We start from the raw sequence: 17,620 nt of genomic DNA, 5'->3' as shown, positions 1-17,620 counted from the left end.
ACTATGTTCACACATGTTGATGAATTTACGATAACTGAGCCCTGGTGGCAGAGTGGTTACAAGTTAGGTTGTTAATCCCAAGGACAGCAGTTCAAAGCCATCAGCCAGCTCCGCGGGAGATAGGGCTCTCTACTCCCTTAAAGAGTCACAGTCTCTGAAACTCACAGGAGCAGTTCTGCCCGTCTTGTGGGATCATTGTGAGTCAGAAGTCACTTGGTGACCATGAGTTTGTCTGTTGTCTTGTGTTTGAGCGGGGAATTTAGCAGGCTGCCACTAGACTAGAGAGCAGAGGAAAGACTGCAGTGAGAAGGAGTTGGTTGGAAAGAGGCGTTTCGTGTCATTCGATTGAAGCTGCTCTGCCATGCCCAGGCCTCTGCCTCAGAGTACTGATTTCTGTCATCTGCTGTCGTGCTCGGTGACCCAGGCTGACCCTGGGGTTGTTTTAAACATTCCTCCATCAGTTCTGTAAACTTTGGCCGACAGCTCCTTGCCGTGGGTTTTGACTCATCAGTGAAGGTCTCTGCAGCTTTGCCGTTGACATTGATTTGTTCCATTTCATCTTGACACGGTAGTTTGTTCTACTCAGGCTTGTTGGACATTTTGCTGTTGACTCGCTGTGATTCCCCTGCCATTGGCTCCACCTCCTTGTCAGCTCCAGCTTTGCAGCGAGTCTCTGTGAGATGAAGTGAACGGGGCCAAGTGGGGCGGTGAACCCAACTCGTTCGTGTGAAAGGGGAATTCAGCAAAAAAGGAAGATCGCCGTGGGTTACTTGATGGTACAAATGCTTGACTAGTACAGCGACCACGGACTTCAGGGAACAGAATTCATCTAAGAAATGGAAAACTTTAAAAGTTTCCTTGAGGTAAAAAGACTAAAACTGGGAGGCAGAGACACTGCCAGGTCTAATCTCTGGCCCTGTCCATGGAACCCGGCCTCCTTACTTCCCCTTAGAGGAATTCCCTCAGTTCCCCCTACTTTTTATCTTTTTCCTTGCCAGGGATGTTTAGCTCTTAGAAGCCCAGTGCCTTATCCCTCCAACCATAGGACAAAATAATCAGTCCGGAGACTCCAATTACCGTACATACTCCTGTATAAGCCGAGTTTTTCAGCACACGGCTTATACACGGGTCAGTGGTACCCCAGTGAGGTGTAACATCTCGCGGGTGATTGCCGTTCCTCCACTGTTCATTCCAAGCCCCGCTGACACTGCAGGGCTTTGAATGTTTGTTTACTCACATCTAACCAATCAGAGCCGTCCTATGACGTGGATGGCTCCAATTTGCAGAAGTGATTCTGCAATTTGCAGAAGTGATTACCCACAGTGATTCACTTAAGCCAGCAGCTGAACTGGTAAGGATGTGTCTGTGGCTGCGGTCCGTATCTCCCCTCTGGTCTCTGTGTTAATTCGCATCCTGCATTTCCCACCCTAGGCTTATACTCAAGTCAATCAGTTTTTCTGGTTTCCCAGGTAATAATTAGGTACCTCGGCGTATACTTGGGTCAGATTATATTCGAGTATAAACGGTAGATTTCATCCTCCCTGCAGAAGTTCAAGGCAGGGTTCACAAATGCCACCATTCTCAGCTCTGTTCCTCTCCTGGGTGGAAGACCATTTGAAGACCATGGCTCAGAACAAGCGATGACCCTACTTTACTTTCTCCCCACTCCTCTGCTAGTTTCTCTTACTGTGGTAGTTTTCCTGTTGCTGTATTGCTAGAAGCTATGTCACCGATATTTCAAATACCAGCAGGGTCGCCCATGGAGAATGGGTTTCAGTGGGGTGTCTAGATTAAGAACTTCGTTATTTTCTAATAAAATCTATTCAAAACACTTGAGCAGCCAGTTTGCTCTGCTATTGTAAGAGCCGTTATTAAGTTAGTCTACTGAAAAACACTGCAAATAAAACCCATTCTCCTCAAGTCACTGCTGACACATGGCCACCCTACAACACAGAGTCCAGCCGCCCATAGGATGCCATGGTTGTACGTCTTTATGGAAGCCAATTGCCACTTCTCTTTCACTAGAAGTAGCTGGTGACCACAAACTGCCAAGGTTTGGGGGAGCAGCCAAGCACTTTTGACCCCAGGTTTCCAGCTACCTAAACTTTTAGCGACCATCTACCTAAAATCTTTGCATATTTGAGCAACAATTTTTCTAGCTCCTCATTTTATTTATTGCTGCTGCTGCTGTTAGGTGCTGATGAGTCCGTTGCAACTCGTAGCGGTCGGTCCTACGTACAGCAGAACGAAACCCAGCCGGTCTTGGACCCCCTTCATAGGGGTACTTCTGATTGAGTTCATTGTGACAGCCACTGGGTCAGTCCATTTCATTGAGGACCTTCCTCTTTCTTGGTGTTCCTCTATTTTAGTCAACATGATGTCTTCTCCAGGGACTTGTCTCTCCTAACAACATGTCCAAAATGCTTGAGATGATGTCATTCTTGCCTCTGAAGAGCATTCCGGCTGTACTTCTTCCGAGACAGATTTGTTTCGCTTTTTGGCAACCCAGGTATTTCCAGTATCCTTCTCCAGCACCATAATTCAAACACATCAATTCTTCATCAGTCTTCCTTTTTCGGTGTCCAACTGTCACATGCATGAGACCATTGAAAACATCATGGCTCAGTTTGGTGTACCTGACTCCTCAAAGTAACCTCCTTGCTTTTCAAAAATTTGAAGAGGTTTGCAAAGCAGATTGAACCAATGTAACGTGTCCTTTGATCTTCTCATTGCTGCTTCCATGAGCCTTGATCGTGGATCTAAGCAAGACGAAATCATTGACAACTTCAATTTTTTCTCTGTTTATCATAATGTTACCTGTTGTCAAGTTGTGAGGCTTTGGGTCCTATCACACACTGCATTGTAATCCAGTTATGTACAGCTAGCTAGCCGGATTGTGTTGGCTTTTGTGCTTCTAAGAACCAGTTCTCATCTGCACTGTACCAGGTGGGAAGACAAGGGAGGAGTGAGGTATGGAAGTTTTGGAGAGCTTCTGGGGAAGATGGATAACTTACAGAGACTCCGGAAGGACCCAGTGACCATATTATCAAGTGGCAGTCTACGGCAAGTTGGAGAGGAGATCAGAGGAACACTCCAGGTGGATGACTCGTCAAACGTGGAAAGCAATCATCACATGAAGCTCACAGCTGGCATAGAAGTGATAGAGAGAAAACGGTCTCTTAAGAAAATGTCGTGTTAACACAATGAGCCCATAATGGTTTCAGACTGGGGGATGGTTCCTATAGTTATTAGTGACGCAGGAACTGGTCAACGAAACAGAACGAAAACAAGATATGGACACCAGTCTAGAAAGAGGACACCACAAGAATGCTAATTTGCATTGGACATTAGTTCTAATTTCTTGCTTTGAGATGCCTAGTAATGGGCACTTTAAGACTGCCATCTATGTGCTATTTCCGTTCTCTCTGATCCTTTATGACATGTTTTAGTTCGGCAGGCATAGTTTTACCTTTGTGAATAGGCATTGTTGAAAGTGTTACCCTGTCTCCAACTCATCGTTTGTGTAAATACTGTCCGGTCACATATATTTTTACAGGGTCAGCAATCTGTGTATTTTATCTTTTTTATTATTTTTCATTTTATCGGGGGCTTGTACAACTCTCATCACAATCCATACATACATCCATTGTGTCAAGCACTTTTGTACATTTATTGCCATCAAAACATTTGCTTTCAACTTGAGCCCCTGATATCAGCTCCTCATTTTTCCCCTCCCTCCTGCCCCCTTCCTTCATGAACCCTTGATAATTTATTAGTATTTTGTCCTATCTTACACTGTCCAACATCTTTTACCCACTTTCCTTTTGTCCATCTCCCAGGGAGGAGGTTATATGCAGATCCTTGTAATCACTTTCCCTTTCTGCCCCACCTTCCCTTCACCCTCTCAGTATCGCCACTCGCACCACTGGTCCTGTAGGGATCGTCTATCCTGGATTCCCTGTGTCTCCAGTTCCTATCTGTACCAGTGGACATCCTCTGGTCTAGCCAGCTTTGTAAGGTAGAATTGGGATCATGATAGTGGGTGGGGAGGAAGCATTTAAGAACTAGAGGAAAGTTGTATGTTTCATCGTTGCTACACTGCACCCTGACTGGCGTGTCTCCTCCCCGCGACCGTGCATTTTATGTTACAGAGCTGCCTTATACGTGTATGCTTTCCTCTTCTCAACAGTATTTTAAATTCTATACCATTGACTAAATTAATGATACTATCAATAGAAGTGCCATGTGCCTCATGGAGATTATTTATAACATTGGTCAATAAAATAATAATGACATCTCTAAGTGATTCAGGGATGCATATGAATGGATTTTGAACCCGCACATAGTCATAGCCCCAAAACAAGAACATTCAGTTCTATGACACGGCCGTACATACGAGACACTTGCCCTCAAGAAGAGATCACTGAAGGTATGGGTGCTATAGCAAAGGGTGGTGAAGAAATCAGATTGTGTCCCACTGTCAGGAAGAATAGCATTTGCGGTCTTAAAGGCCAATCTTAAAACAAGTAGCCATCTAAGTGAGGTGTCAGCTAAGTCCACATGGAAGAAACCCACTGCGTGTGCCATCCAAGGATTGTAAGTAATAAAATCCAAGACCAGAGTAGAGAACCCCATTAATGCTTAAATTGCAGGAGGCTATGGATGCCAGTGGAAGCCCAATATCCATTTGCAGGATCCCCATGTGGATTAAGCCTTTAGTGAATTCCTGTGATAGTTACACAATCTGGTGTGAAATTGAGGATTAAAAGTGTGGAGGTGGAGTCTAGCCTGTCAATCCGGAAATAGCCAATGAGATCCTCTCTGTGGGCATGGCCTTTTCCTGAGGATTCTGGGAAATGCTGTATTTTCCTCCTTGGAGATAGGAGACACTTCTCTCTCTGCTCACTCCTTGAGAGAACTCTACAGACAAGACAGATGTCACTGCGCTGATAGACTCCATGCCCTGGGAACTGGAGGAGCCATATGGAGACCCCTGCCAGTGCTGAGATGCTTCTACCACCATTGGATCCACAAGACTTTGCACCCACTGGCCTGGGATGGTCTTGCATTCGGTTTCACTGCATGTGTTTCATAAGTCTTGAAGAGGACTTTATAGATTGGTATCAGACATATGGCTAATATTGGACTTATGGGCTTGGACTGAACTGAGTTGGGATGCTTTCTTAATGTACAATTACCCTTTATATAAAACTCTCTTTTATACATCTCTATGGATTTGTTTCTCTAGTCTACCGGACTAACACAAATCCTTTTGACCATTGACCAGGGATGTGAATAGTCTTGAGATCAGACAGCATGCATTTGAAAATGCATTAATACAGCTATAGTTAGGTTAAATTGTAACACTTGATATTTTGCCTTCCCTTTTGACCCATTTTAACTCTGATCTAGTTTTTATTATTTTCTGCTTTCAATTGAGGTTTTTCTGTTGTATTTATTGTTGCTGAGCTTTTAATGAAAGCTTTTTATGAAATCCAGAATGGGTAAATCTATAGAGACAGTAAGTGGATTAATAGTGTTTTAGGGGTATGGCAGGGAGATTGCTGGGAAGAAGGAGCTCATAATAGTGAATTCAAGAAATAAGAAAATGTTCTAAAATTGATTATAGGGATGATTGTACAACCCTTTTAATATGTTTACACTACTGAATTCTATGGTATTTGAATCCTATGTGAATAAAAGTGTTATTTAAAAATAAGATTTTTGACCAAATCATGATAAAATAAATTGCAAAAATGCTTAACATATTCCTAACCAGGAATGAGAAAGTACCTTAGTGAGTGTGGGAGAAGATTATGCTTGCAAAGAGGAGCTGGGGATAAACCTATTCCGATTAGAATAGCTTTCCATCTGACATCAGCAAGGATATGGTGCTGTCAGTATACTTTATCAGCGCCACAATGCAAATGTATCCATTCTTCTTCAGTCTTCCTTATTTAATGCCCAACTTTCACATGCATATGGGATAGTGGAAGATACATGGCTTGGGTCAGGCACATCTAAGTCCTCAAAGTAACATCCTTGCCCTTCAACAATCAATAAAGAGGTCTCATGCAGCAGATTCACCTAATGCAGTACATACATCCTTTGATCTCTTGACTGCTGCTTCCATGAACATTGATTGTGGATCGAAGCAAGACAAAATCGTGCTACCTTCATCCTTTTCACCATTTATCATGATGTTACCTATCGGTACAGTTGTGAGGATTGAAGTAGTTTTTACATTGAATTGTAATCCACACTGATGGCTGCAATCCTTCATCTTCACTAGCAAGGGCCTCTGGCCCTGCTTACTTTCAGAAAGCAAGGTTTCGTCCATCTGCTTATCTCAGGTCTTACTAACCCTTCTTCCAATCCTGATACCATATCCTTTTTCATATAATCCTGCCTGATTATTTGCTCAGCATACAGATTGTTCAAGGTTCATGAGAGGATATACCCCTGGCACACACCTTTCCTGATTTTAAACCAAGCAGTTTTTCCTTGTTCTGTTCCCATAACTGCCTCTTGATCCATGTCCAAGTTCCTTATGAGCACAATGAAGTGTTCCAGAATTCACATTTGTCTCTAGTTTATCCACAGTTTATCATGGTCCACACAGTCTAATGCCTCTGCAGAGTCAATGAAACATAAGGGAACCTCTTTCTGGTATTTTCTACTTTAAACCAAGATCCATCCGATATTAACAAGGATATCCCTTGTTCTACGACCTCTTTTGAATATGGCCTGGATTTCTGGAATTTCCCTCTTAATGTTCTGCTGCAATTATTGGATAATCTTCAGCACAATTTTGCACGTGTGTGCTATCTGTAGTTTGAGCATTGTGGTGGGTTGCCTTTCTTTGGAATGGAGATAAACGTGATTCTCGTCAGTCAGTTGGCCAGGGAGCCATCTTCTAAATTTCCTGGCATTGATGAGTGAGTGCTTCTGGTTCTTTATCAGCCATCTGAAACATCTCAGTTGGTAGTCCATCAATTCCAGGGGCTTTGTTTTTGGCAAATGCATTCAGTGCTGCTTGAATTTCACCATTGGTTCTTGCACAAAGGTTACTTCCTGAATTGGCGGACTGTCACCTCGTTCTTGTTGATACAGTGACTGTGTGTAATCTTCCCGTCTTCTCTTGGTTCTTCCTGTGTCATTCAGTAATTGCTCATGCAAGCTTTCAAGATTGCAACTCAACACTTGAACTTTTTCTTGAGGGTCTTTCAGCTTCAGATATACCATACACGTTCTCTTTTGGTTGTCAAATTCGAATCCTAGTTTTATGTAGAAAGACTCACTTTTACTCTGAATTCCCAGTAGGAATGAGTAAGGGTTATAATTTCCCTTCATACTCCTCAATATTTGTTGTTTTGATTTTTTTGCAGGAATGAGGTGGTTGTTTTCAATATGGTTTTGGTTTGCATCTCTGTTGGCTAAAAGCATCGAGCAACTTTTAGTATGCTTGTTAAGACCATCTGAAGAACCTCTTTTGTGAAATGTCTACCCGTGTGAATATCAGATATTAGGCTACTATTTAAAGAAAACAGAATTTTAGATGAAGGAGAGAAACGTCTTTGCTTTCCCAGGACCATGATGTTAACTATCATCTTAAACTAAGCATGGAGTGCAAATTCACTTAATTACTTTCTTGCCTGGTGACAAAGTCAACATTAATAAATAGATATTTAAAAATGGGAGCACATCTATTCAGTCTACTTAGTAAAGAAAAAGTCAATTTAATTAAAAAGTCATCAAACAAGATAAAAAAGTTACCCACCAGTAGTCTCTAGTTTTAACACTATCAAGTTGAACAACATTGAAGAGTAGGTATACAGCTTTCATTTTGATGAAGTTGCATGATGGTGCTGGCAAAGTATATGGAAAGTACCATGAGCTGACAAAAGAACAAATAGCTCTGTCTTGGAAGAAGTACAGTCAGAATGATGCTTAGATGTGAGGGTGGAGAGACTCCATCTCATGTATTTGGACATGGTATCAGGTGAGATCAGGTCATGGATAAGGACATCATGCTCGGTAATGTAGCAAAGGCAGTGAAAAAGAAGATCCTTGATCGGCTAGGTGGACGCAGTGGCTACAACAATGAGGATGTGCCTGACCGGCAGTGTCTGGTTCTGTTGTACTCAGGGTGAGTGAAAACAGACTTAATAGCACATAACAGCATACAGCAGGATGTACTTAGATGACTTGTGGGTCATTCAATATGGGGTTTTCAATTTTATAAATATATATATATATCGAAAAAAATCAAATGCAAGAACAAAAACCCAAACCAAGTTTCAGTGATAAAAATTCTTTCTTTCTTCTGAAAACTTTCAAGTGAAATGGTACACAAGACCAAAATCCAACTAGAAAAACCATCATATTGGCGTGAACGATGAATGCCAGAGTGGAGACTCAAAGCCCATCTGTAGACAATAGGACATCCCCTCACAGAAGGGTCACAGGAAGGGATGAGTTGGCCAAGGTGCAATATAGCAGCAATGCAACATATAACATTCCTCTAGTTCTTTAATGCTCCCCCCACACCCCACTATCATGACCCAGTTCTACCTTACAAATTGGACTAGATAGGAGCATGTACACTGGAACAGATAACAGTCTTGACACATGGAATCCAGGACAGATAAACTCCTCAGGAGATGTAATGGAATTAACAATACCAAGAGGGTCAAGGGAAAGTAGTGGGAGAAAGTAATGATCGATATATTATACCAACTCCCTGGAAGGGGGTGGGAGGGGTGAACAACAGAAACGTGGGTGAACAGAGACAGAGGAAGGTATAAGATATGAATATAATAATAGTTTATAGTGTATCAAGGGTTCATGAGAATGGAAAGGTGGGCGAGGGTTGGCAATAAAGAGGAGCTGATATCAAGGGCTCAAGTAGAACAAAAATGTTTTGAAAATGATTATGGAAACATATGTACAAATATGATACAATTGATGTATGGATTGTTAGAAAAGCTGTAATAGCCCCCAGTAAAATTACATATATCTATATATATTCATTAAAAAAACCAAAACACTGATAACACCCTCCTGGTTAGGGATCTGTTTTGCTGAAAAATATGTGGTCAAGCTGATTAAAAGAGAAGAAGAAGAAGAAAAACAATACTGAATCACAGTCCTGAATCAGTTGAAACCTTCAAAGGGACTACTTTCATTTAACCTGGTACAAGATACAGACAAAATATAGGAAAACACCCATATTCAAGACACTGAACATTGACCCATGAAGAGCAGGAATTCCTGACTGATAGTAAGCAAAGGAGTGAATCTTCTGATTTTCCTGATCATCCCAGTGCGTATCTTACGAGAGTCTCCCCCATGACAAGGCCAAGTGCAAGGGAATCCCTGTGTATGTCAGAGGATGCTCTGAGTTTTAAAGCAAAACTTCCTGGAAGGAACTAACACATAGAATATAAATATGGCCTAATTTTGGATAAGTTGGGAGTCTTGAATGACTCATGGAATCGCTTTCACTAAAACGACTCCTTTCACAGGGATTTTAGGCAGCTCTGTGATCTCTCTCCATTACTTTCTGCATCTGTTTTTAAGGTGGTACATCGACTAAAAGGATGCTTGGTGAAACTGTAAGGAGACCTGGTTGGGTAAGCTTTATCCTGCTAACCACAAGGTCATTGATTCAAACTCATCAGCAGCTCTTTGGTAGAAAGAGGAGGCTGTCTGAGCCTGTAAACATTTACAGCCTTGGCAGCCCTATGTAAGGTCTCTATGAGTTGGCATTGGTCGTTGGCAGTGGTAGTGATCCAATGGTTAAATGCAAGGCTGCTGACTTAAAGGTTGCCTGTTTGAAACTCACCACCGAGCAGCTCTTTGGGCGAAGGACTTGGAGATGTGTTTCTACAAAAATGACTGCCTAACAATTCTTATGAGGCACTGTACGCTGTCACGTGGGTTGCTCTGAGTCAGAATGGACTTGATGGCACTCAACTATAACAGCTCCGTATCAAATAACCCCAAGATTTTTATCATGTAATTAGACTGCACAGAATCGATGTCATTGTTATGCTGCAGGCATTTAAGGCATAAGTAGACTTGAAGCACTTTCTTCTGAAGGTGTAAGTGATGTGTAGACCAAAGCAGTGTACCCACTGTCACTGAGTCAATCCTGATTCAGACCAACCTTGAAAGGACAGAGTTAGACTGCTCCTGCGGGTTTCTGAGATGTTAAATCTGGTGGCTGGGCACAGCCAGCCTCATCCTTCTCCCTTGGAACAGCTGGGGACTGCCAATCTCTGACCCAGTAGCTCAATGCATAGCCCACCCCCAGGCTTCTTAACAATATGTAGAACTGTGTATCCATAACCATCTCATTGTCGGTGTGGGACATGGAATTCATTCTGATTTGAAAACACTAACAACAAACCTCTCGGGATATTGTAGAACTGCATTTCTTAGTCGTCACTAGATCACTTGGTCTTCTTCGTTGCTGCTGGGAGGTTTGAACGACTAATCTATGAGTTAGCTGCCTAGTGTTTAACTCATCGCACAACAAAGGTGCTGTCTGTGCTCCCTCATGATGTCCAGGCCTCTATCTTTAAGTGTGTGTAGACCTGGTGGCAGTATGGGTTAGGCATACGGTGCTAAGAGTCAGAGGTTCAAACCCACCAGGAACTTGATGCTGTCTGTTCCTGGAAAGATTTACAGACTCAGAAATCCTTCACAGTGTCCTTCAGAGTTGCAATAGACTTGGCGGTAGTGTGTTTAACTTTTTGTTTTGAACTCTGGTGCTGGGGAAGAGCATAGAAGTACCATTGATTGCCAAAAGAACAAACACACTTGTCTTGGTAGAAGGACAGTCAGAATGCTCTTTAGAGGCAGGGATGGCAAGACTTTGACTCAGGTACTTTGGACATGTTGTGAGAAGAGGAAGTCCCTCAGTGAGATGGGTGGGCACTGTGGCTGCAACAGGGACCTGAACCGTAAGAACCGTGGTGAGGCTGGTGCAGTTCTGGGCCGTGGACCGTTTGCTGGTGCCTAGGGTGGGTCTCAGGCAGAACAGGCTTGGCCCATAAACATTCTTTAAGTGATCATATGTATAAACGAATTATTTCTTTGTATTGCACCAAGAGTCGTGGTGAATGTTGATTGATGATCATCTGCTGCACGTAGCATGGTCCAGTTTTCCATCAGTCCTTACCTCCACTTGCCAACTATGGCTCTTCCTTTTCAAGGAAGATGGACTTGAGTCTAGATTAAATAAATTTCCATAGCAAGTGACTCACAGTAGGAATCCTGGTGGTGGAGTGTCTTCAAGGTGGGCTGCTAACCAAAAGGTCAATGGTTCAAAACAACCAGCTGCTCCGAGGTAGAAAGACAAGGCTTTCTACTCCCATAAAGAGTTAGAGTCTTGGAAACTCACAGAGGCAGTTTTCCTTTAATCGACTCAAGGACAGTGACTGAGTTTGGTGGGTCGCAGGACTAGAGCCTAACTGCTTGTCTGTCCAGACCCCACGCTGTTTCACTTCAGACAGCAGCATGAATGTCTTGAGTTGGCCATCTCTGCAAACATTTTCCCTCTGAATTGCACTGTCATGTTGGTCTACTTTCGACTCTCTGTGCCTGTGATAGAATTAATCGTCTGTATGGCTTTCTTTCAGGAATTACAGTTTGAAAGACTGACCCGAGAGCTGGAGGCTGAACGCCAGATCGTCGCCAGCCAACTGGAGCGATGCAAGCTGGGCTCGGAGACTGGCAGCATGAGCAGCATCAGGTACCGCACCCTCTGCGCTTCCTTTGTCAATCTTGGAGTCGCCTTTCTTTGAAAGGCAGCCTGGGTGTAGGTCTTCCCCATCCAAGTCTGGCAGCGCGATTGGAACATTGAGGCAGATGCTGGGAAGGAATTGTTGTCCTGATTTAAGTTGTTCAAAAGGTGTCAGAACTGGCCTGATTTGTATTGAAACTCTTTTACCCAAATGAGTGTTTTCGCAGAATGCAAATTTTGTAGGATTTTCCACAAAGGAAGGCTTTGCTTTCAGTGGGCTTGCTGGGAGGCAGGAGATGCCAAATCCATGTCTCTCGGTGGGCCTCTGTCTCTTCCAAAGGATCCAGACTTTCCGTTTTCTAAATTGAAAGAAAAAAAGTATGCCTTTGGATAGGATGTGTAGATGATTTGTTATTATTACTTGTTGCTAGATTCTAAGAGAGCTTACATATAAACACCCAGGCAACTGCTCACTTGTGATACAGATGAGCGAGGGGTGTGGGTGGGGGGTGGGGTTATTCAATTACGTGTTAAGGTGATGAAATATACTTTGTGAATACATTTTCAGAATATTTTTATTGTTGCTGGGGTGAAAGTCTGTAGCTGTCGTCCATTCAACAAGTTATGCACATTTTGTTTCGTGACATGCAGTTGGAATCCTCTTAGTGTAACAGTTATCTTTTCCCGGTTCCTTGGGTTCTCCGTTTCCATTGTTCGTTCTTTTTGCCCCTTCCCACCTTGTGAGTCTTACTTTGGGGCAAGTGCTGCCCTTTTGTGCCTTGTGGTTGACTGTCCTGAGGATGCGTTTCTCCCTGGGGGCATTCTTCACTTTGCAAACATGCCCTTGGGCTGAATGCTGATGCTCCAGGAAGGATTCCATTTCAGACTTGAAAGGTGACTAAAGGCCATTGTCTTGAGGGCTCCACCAGTCTCTATCAGACCAATCAATATCTTGTCTTTTACTTACTTTGAAATTTGTTTGACATTTTTACTTCTGGTCTTTCTATTGTGATCCTGATGGTCAGAGAGACTAGTAGTGACCACTGATTGCTACTTAGGCCTTGTAGGTTCAGGGTATTTACTGTAGGCTGTGCTTCTTAGCTCATTAGTCCTTTGGGCAGTTTCTGTGAGTCTCTGATTTCTCTTTTCACCTTTGTTCTGGATGGGGAGAGACCAACAGCTGCATCTTAGAGGAACACTCATAAGTGTTTAAGATCCCATTTGGCCACTGAGATAGTTAATGTTTATTGTGCCAACCTGCTGATAAACACAGGTGGAGTTAACTGAAGGGCAGAGAGGTAAATGGCTCAGTGAGCCTCGCCTTTCTAGTTCCCGGGTCTCTTGCTTTGTGATGGTCAGACCAGGGTGCAGCTGCCTTAGCCAGTTCCCTGCTTCAGCAGCAAGGCTGACTTCCCGCAAGACATCCCCAAGGAGAAGCTACATGGACCTACCCTGATGCAGCCCTGGGTACTAGAGCAGCTGTGTGGAGACCCCTGCCAGAGCTGAGATGCTTACACGCTCACTGACTCGGCTTTCCTCCTGCAGCCAGCATCATTGTGTGTGTTATGTGAGATGGAGGAGGACTTTGTGGATAGGTGTTGGAAATATGGGCTAATGTTGGACTGGTGGGCTTGGGCAGCATTGGGTTGGGATGTTTTCTTGATGTGCACTTACCCTTTATATAAAACTCTCTCTTATACATATGCGTTTCTGTGGATTTGTTTCTCTACTATATCCAGACTAACACAGCCACTCACCCTAGTGGGATGTAGACATTGACCTTGTGAACTGTGTCAGGACTATTGACCTAGTTATACCACAAGACTATGTTTGTAAGCCCCCAAAATCACGATTCCTCATTCAACGTGTTTGGTTATGACTGAACTTTCAAAAGTTTGCCCTGTGTATGTTCTACGTTATCCTGGAATCTACTTGTGGAATGTACAAGTACAGTAACCTCTGGACTCCCAGTCACCTCCGTGCCTGTGTTCATCTTGCAGTCTGTCCGTGTATCTGCTCGTACACACTGATCGCTATTACCTTATGCAGGATTGTGTGGGCCATGACCTTCGTTGTTTTTCGCTCTTGTTTAACTCTGTGCCATCCCTTGCCTTGACCATGATGTGCTGCCATCCCCTTATTTTATTTTGCCTTTTCCTTCCTCCAACTTAAAATAGGTGCACTCTCTAATTATTTAACCTCCACTTCCTTGATAACCATCAAAGAATGTGTCTTTCTGTAAGTAAACCTTTTCTTGAATTTTATAATACTAGTCTAGTACAATATTTGCCCTTTTGTGATTGACTTATTTCAAGCAATGCCCCCAGGTCTGTCCATGTTTTGAAGTATTTCACGTTATTGTTGTTGATGTATAGTATTCCATTGTGTATGTATACCATGGTTTGTTTATCCATTTGTCCTTTAATGTGCATTTTGGCTCTTTATATATATTGGCTATTATAATTACTGCTACAATGAACAAAAGTATGCACATATCAACTCTTCTTGTGGCCCTCATTTCTGTAGGATATATGCCTAGTAGTGGGATTTCTGGATGGATGATATTTCTGTTTCCAGTTTTTGAAGTAAGTGATCTTCCATGTTTTCAAAGTTGGCTCCGCCATTTTACAGTTCCACCAGTGTGGGGCGTATGAGGGTGCCAATCTCTCCATTAATTGTTTCCATTTTCCCAAATGTTGCTATTATTACTAGAGTGCAACAATGCCGCATTGTAGTTTGCGTGTGTATCTCTGCAGTGACTGAAGATCATGAGCATTGTTGGTTTGGGTTGTTTTTTTGGCACCTGTGTGTCCTCTTTAGTGATGTGCCTGTTCATTTCCTCCGCCTGCCTTTTTTTTAAATTATGTTGCTCATCTTCTTACTATTATGATGGTGATATTCTCTATAAAGTTTAGAGAGTAATCACTTGTCAGATTTATCTTTGACAAAAATTATTCACTGGCTTCCGGCTCTCTTTTGCTGCTTTTGGAGTCGTCTTTTGAGATGTGTGAGAGTTTAGCTTTTAGGAGGTCCCAGATACCTGGTTTATCCTCCACTGTCAGGAAAGTTTTCATTGTAGTTGAAAATCCATTTATGCTATTAACTTAGGACCCCCATGTTTACCTGTAATTTTTATTTGGTGGAACCATTGTCCTGGCACTGAGAACTTGCTAGACCTAAGGGGAACTTGACATCAATACACGGGTAGATCTCTAGGGAATGCTCAACCCACTGATGTTAAAAAGAGACAAGGCATTCCAAGGAGTTCTTCTAGAGCTGCCCTGGACAGATAGGATTCCTGTAGAGTTGGCACTTTAAATGGACCTCTAGGCTGCTAAGCTAGGAGAAAATGAATCTGTTTATGAAAGCCATCCACTTGTGGCATTCACGTTATAGCAGCGAGAGAGAACTAAGACAGCGTCCTTCCTACCGGGCTCCCCTGCCTGTAGTCTTTTAACATGGTTCTTCTCTCTGTCGAATGGTGGTTTGTTTTTATGTAGAAAGACTAGCACTCTGTGTTTTCAGATTATAACTTGAGTGTCATATTGTTTTCAGCTGCAAAGTCTTATTTACGGTGTGTAGAACCGTTCCTGCCTCTTTGAGTTTGCGCTATAACTGACTTCACATTGGTGCGCTGTATTTGTACACTCGTCATAGACTTTTCCAAACACACAAATTAACCAAAACCTGGGTGCAGAAGGACAAAGAAAAGAAAATTTATTCTCTTGAGGTTGATTAATTGAATGAAGGTGGTAAATCTAAGATAGGTAGAGAAGTAATATTTCCTAGTGTATGTTTGTATTAACACATGGGGTGGTTCTTATTTGAGGAGGGGTTTTATTTGTTGTTGTTTTAATGATGAACAAACAGTACTTTAGAAGCTAAGCATGCCGGTTTTGTAGCCCCAATGCCTTATGGTACAGTGTTTTAAGCTTTGCTTTCTAACTGTCAGGGCAGTGGTCCAAATACCCAGCTGGTCCATGGGAGAAAGATAAGGTTCTCTACTCCAATAAATCGCAGAAACCTTATACGGAGTCACCCTGAGTCAGAATCGACTCAGTACTGGATTTGGGTGTGCGTCCTGGGGTTAGCGTCTCTTACTTTTAAGTCTGCTCTCTCACTGTAGCTCTACCTACCTTTTAAATCATGTCCCTAATCTTTTTGTACAATATATGTGTGCATAGTACGTATTTTACACTTCCCCCCACCCTGAACGCTAGGTAGGAATAGATGATAAGAACAGTATTGTCCTCAGTGTTCAATTCCCAGTGTTCGACTTGGCCAGCATCAGAAACATGTCTCACGGCTGAATGCTTCAATGACCAGCCTGTAAGACGCATTGCTGTCACTCCTGAGACTGCAGAGTAAGTGACATATGTGTGATACCCAATGGTGGGCACTAGGGGGGGTGGTCATGTTGGCTAGCGCTCACACGGAGGTAGCTGTCATGACACAGAGGAACCCAACAGTGAGACCATCTGGTCTGCAAGCAGAATAGCCTATGACTCATGTGGGCTGGACGCGGTTCAGATGTTGCAACTGTTCAGTGACCTGTTGGGCTCTGAGAACTTTTCTACTTCACGGACTCTGATTGGATTTGCCTTTGTTGGTTTCTGGTGCCCAGAGTATTTTGAGACGAACGTGTGACTGTGGGTGCATTCCTGAAGCAGGCTGAGAAAAGTGACCCATGGAAGCATTCGGTTCTTCACAGCCAGTGTGAGTGCTTATTGGCCTGTCCCTGTCTGTTGCAGTGCGGGGTATCCAGTTTCCAGCTTTGGGGTGTCAGTTATGCCTCATTGTTGTTTTATGATACTACCGGATCAGGCTGACTCAAAGCAACCTGACAGACAGCAGAAAGAAACCTAGCCAAGTCCTGTGCCATTCTCTTTCCTATGTTTGGGCACATTGTTCCAGCCATCTTGTCAATTCATCTTGTTGAGGAACTTTTTGATGATCATTTACTTTGCCAAGCATCCTGTCTTTCTGCAAGGACTGGTTCATGCTGGTAACATATCCAAAGCACATGAGGTGAGGTCTCACTACCTTTTCTTTTAAGGAAAATTTTGGGTGCACTCTTCAACATAGACTTATTTGCATTTTGGTAGCCCATTATGGGCAGAGCAGAGCTTTTGTAGTATGCATCTCTCCTGCTAGCCTAGCATCTACCAACTCGCTCTGAGTTAGTGCACCCAGTGGCATCACCTGGGAAGGTTCTCTCTGGTCACAGCAACTTTAAAAAATTATTTTTTATTGATAAAAGCAGTTGTGCTCCACCCTTGCTTTTTGGAATGGTCGATTTAAGAGAACAGCATGTAACTATGAAATTTTGTTTCCTGCTCAGAAATAAATGCCACAGAAACTGTTGTGAAATTGAACACAGCTTACAAGGACAGTGCTATGGGAAAATCTCAAATGTACAAGTGGTTTTCTCATTTCAAAAAAGGTGAAATGTTGATTGTTGCCAAGCTTCATTCTGGATGTCTATCAACTTCTCTAATGGATGAAAATGCCATAGTATATTTGGAGTTCATTCCACTAGGTCAGGCTGTTAATCAAACTTTCTATTTAGACATGCTGAAAAAATTGCATAACAGCACCTGACAAAAAAGGCCTGATTTGTGGCCGACGTGGTCAGATTTTGCTACCATGACAATGCGCGAGCTCATGCAGTGCACCAGTTTCTGGCAAAAAAACACAGCAAATCAAAATAAGCGAAAAGCAGCACAACTGGATGCCCTTCTTGCCCCATGCGCCTGAATGACCTGACCGCACTACGTGAAACTTCCTTTTGTTTCCACAAATGAAGGGGGACATGAAGGGACAGAAATTTGACTACACAGAAGAGATGAGAAAAAAGACAAGGCAAGT

This window comes from Tenrec ecaudatus, chromosome 2 (genome assembly GCF_050624435.1).
Source record: "Tenrec ecaudatus isolate mTenEca1 chromosome 2, mTenEca1.hap1, whole genome shotgun sequence".
Taxonomy (NCBI): domain Eukaryota; kingdom Metazoa; phylum Chordata; class Mammalia; order Afrosoricida; family Tenrecidae; genus Tenrec; species Tenrec ecaudatus.
Note: the sequence above shows the minus strand (reverse complement) of the source record.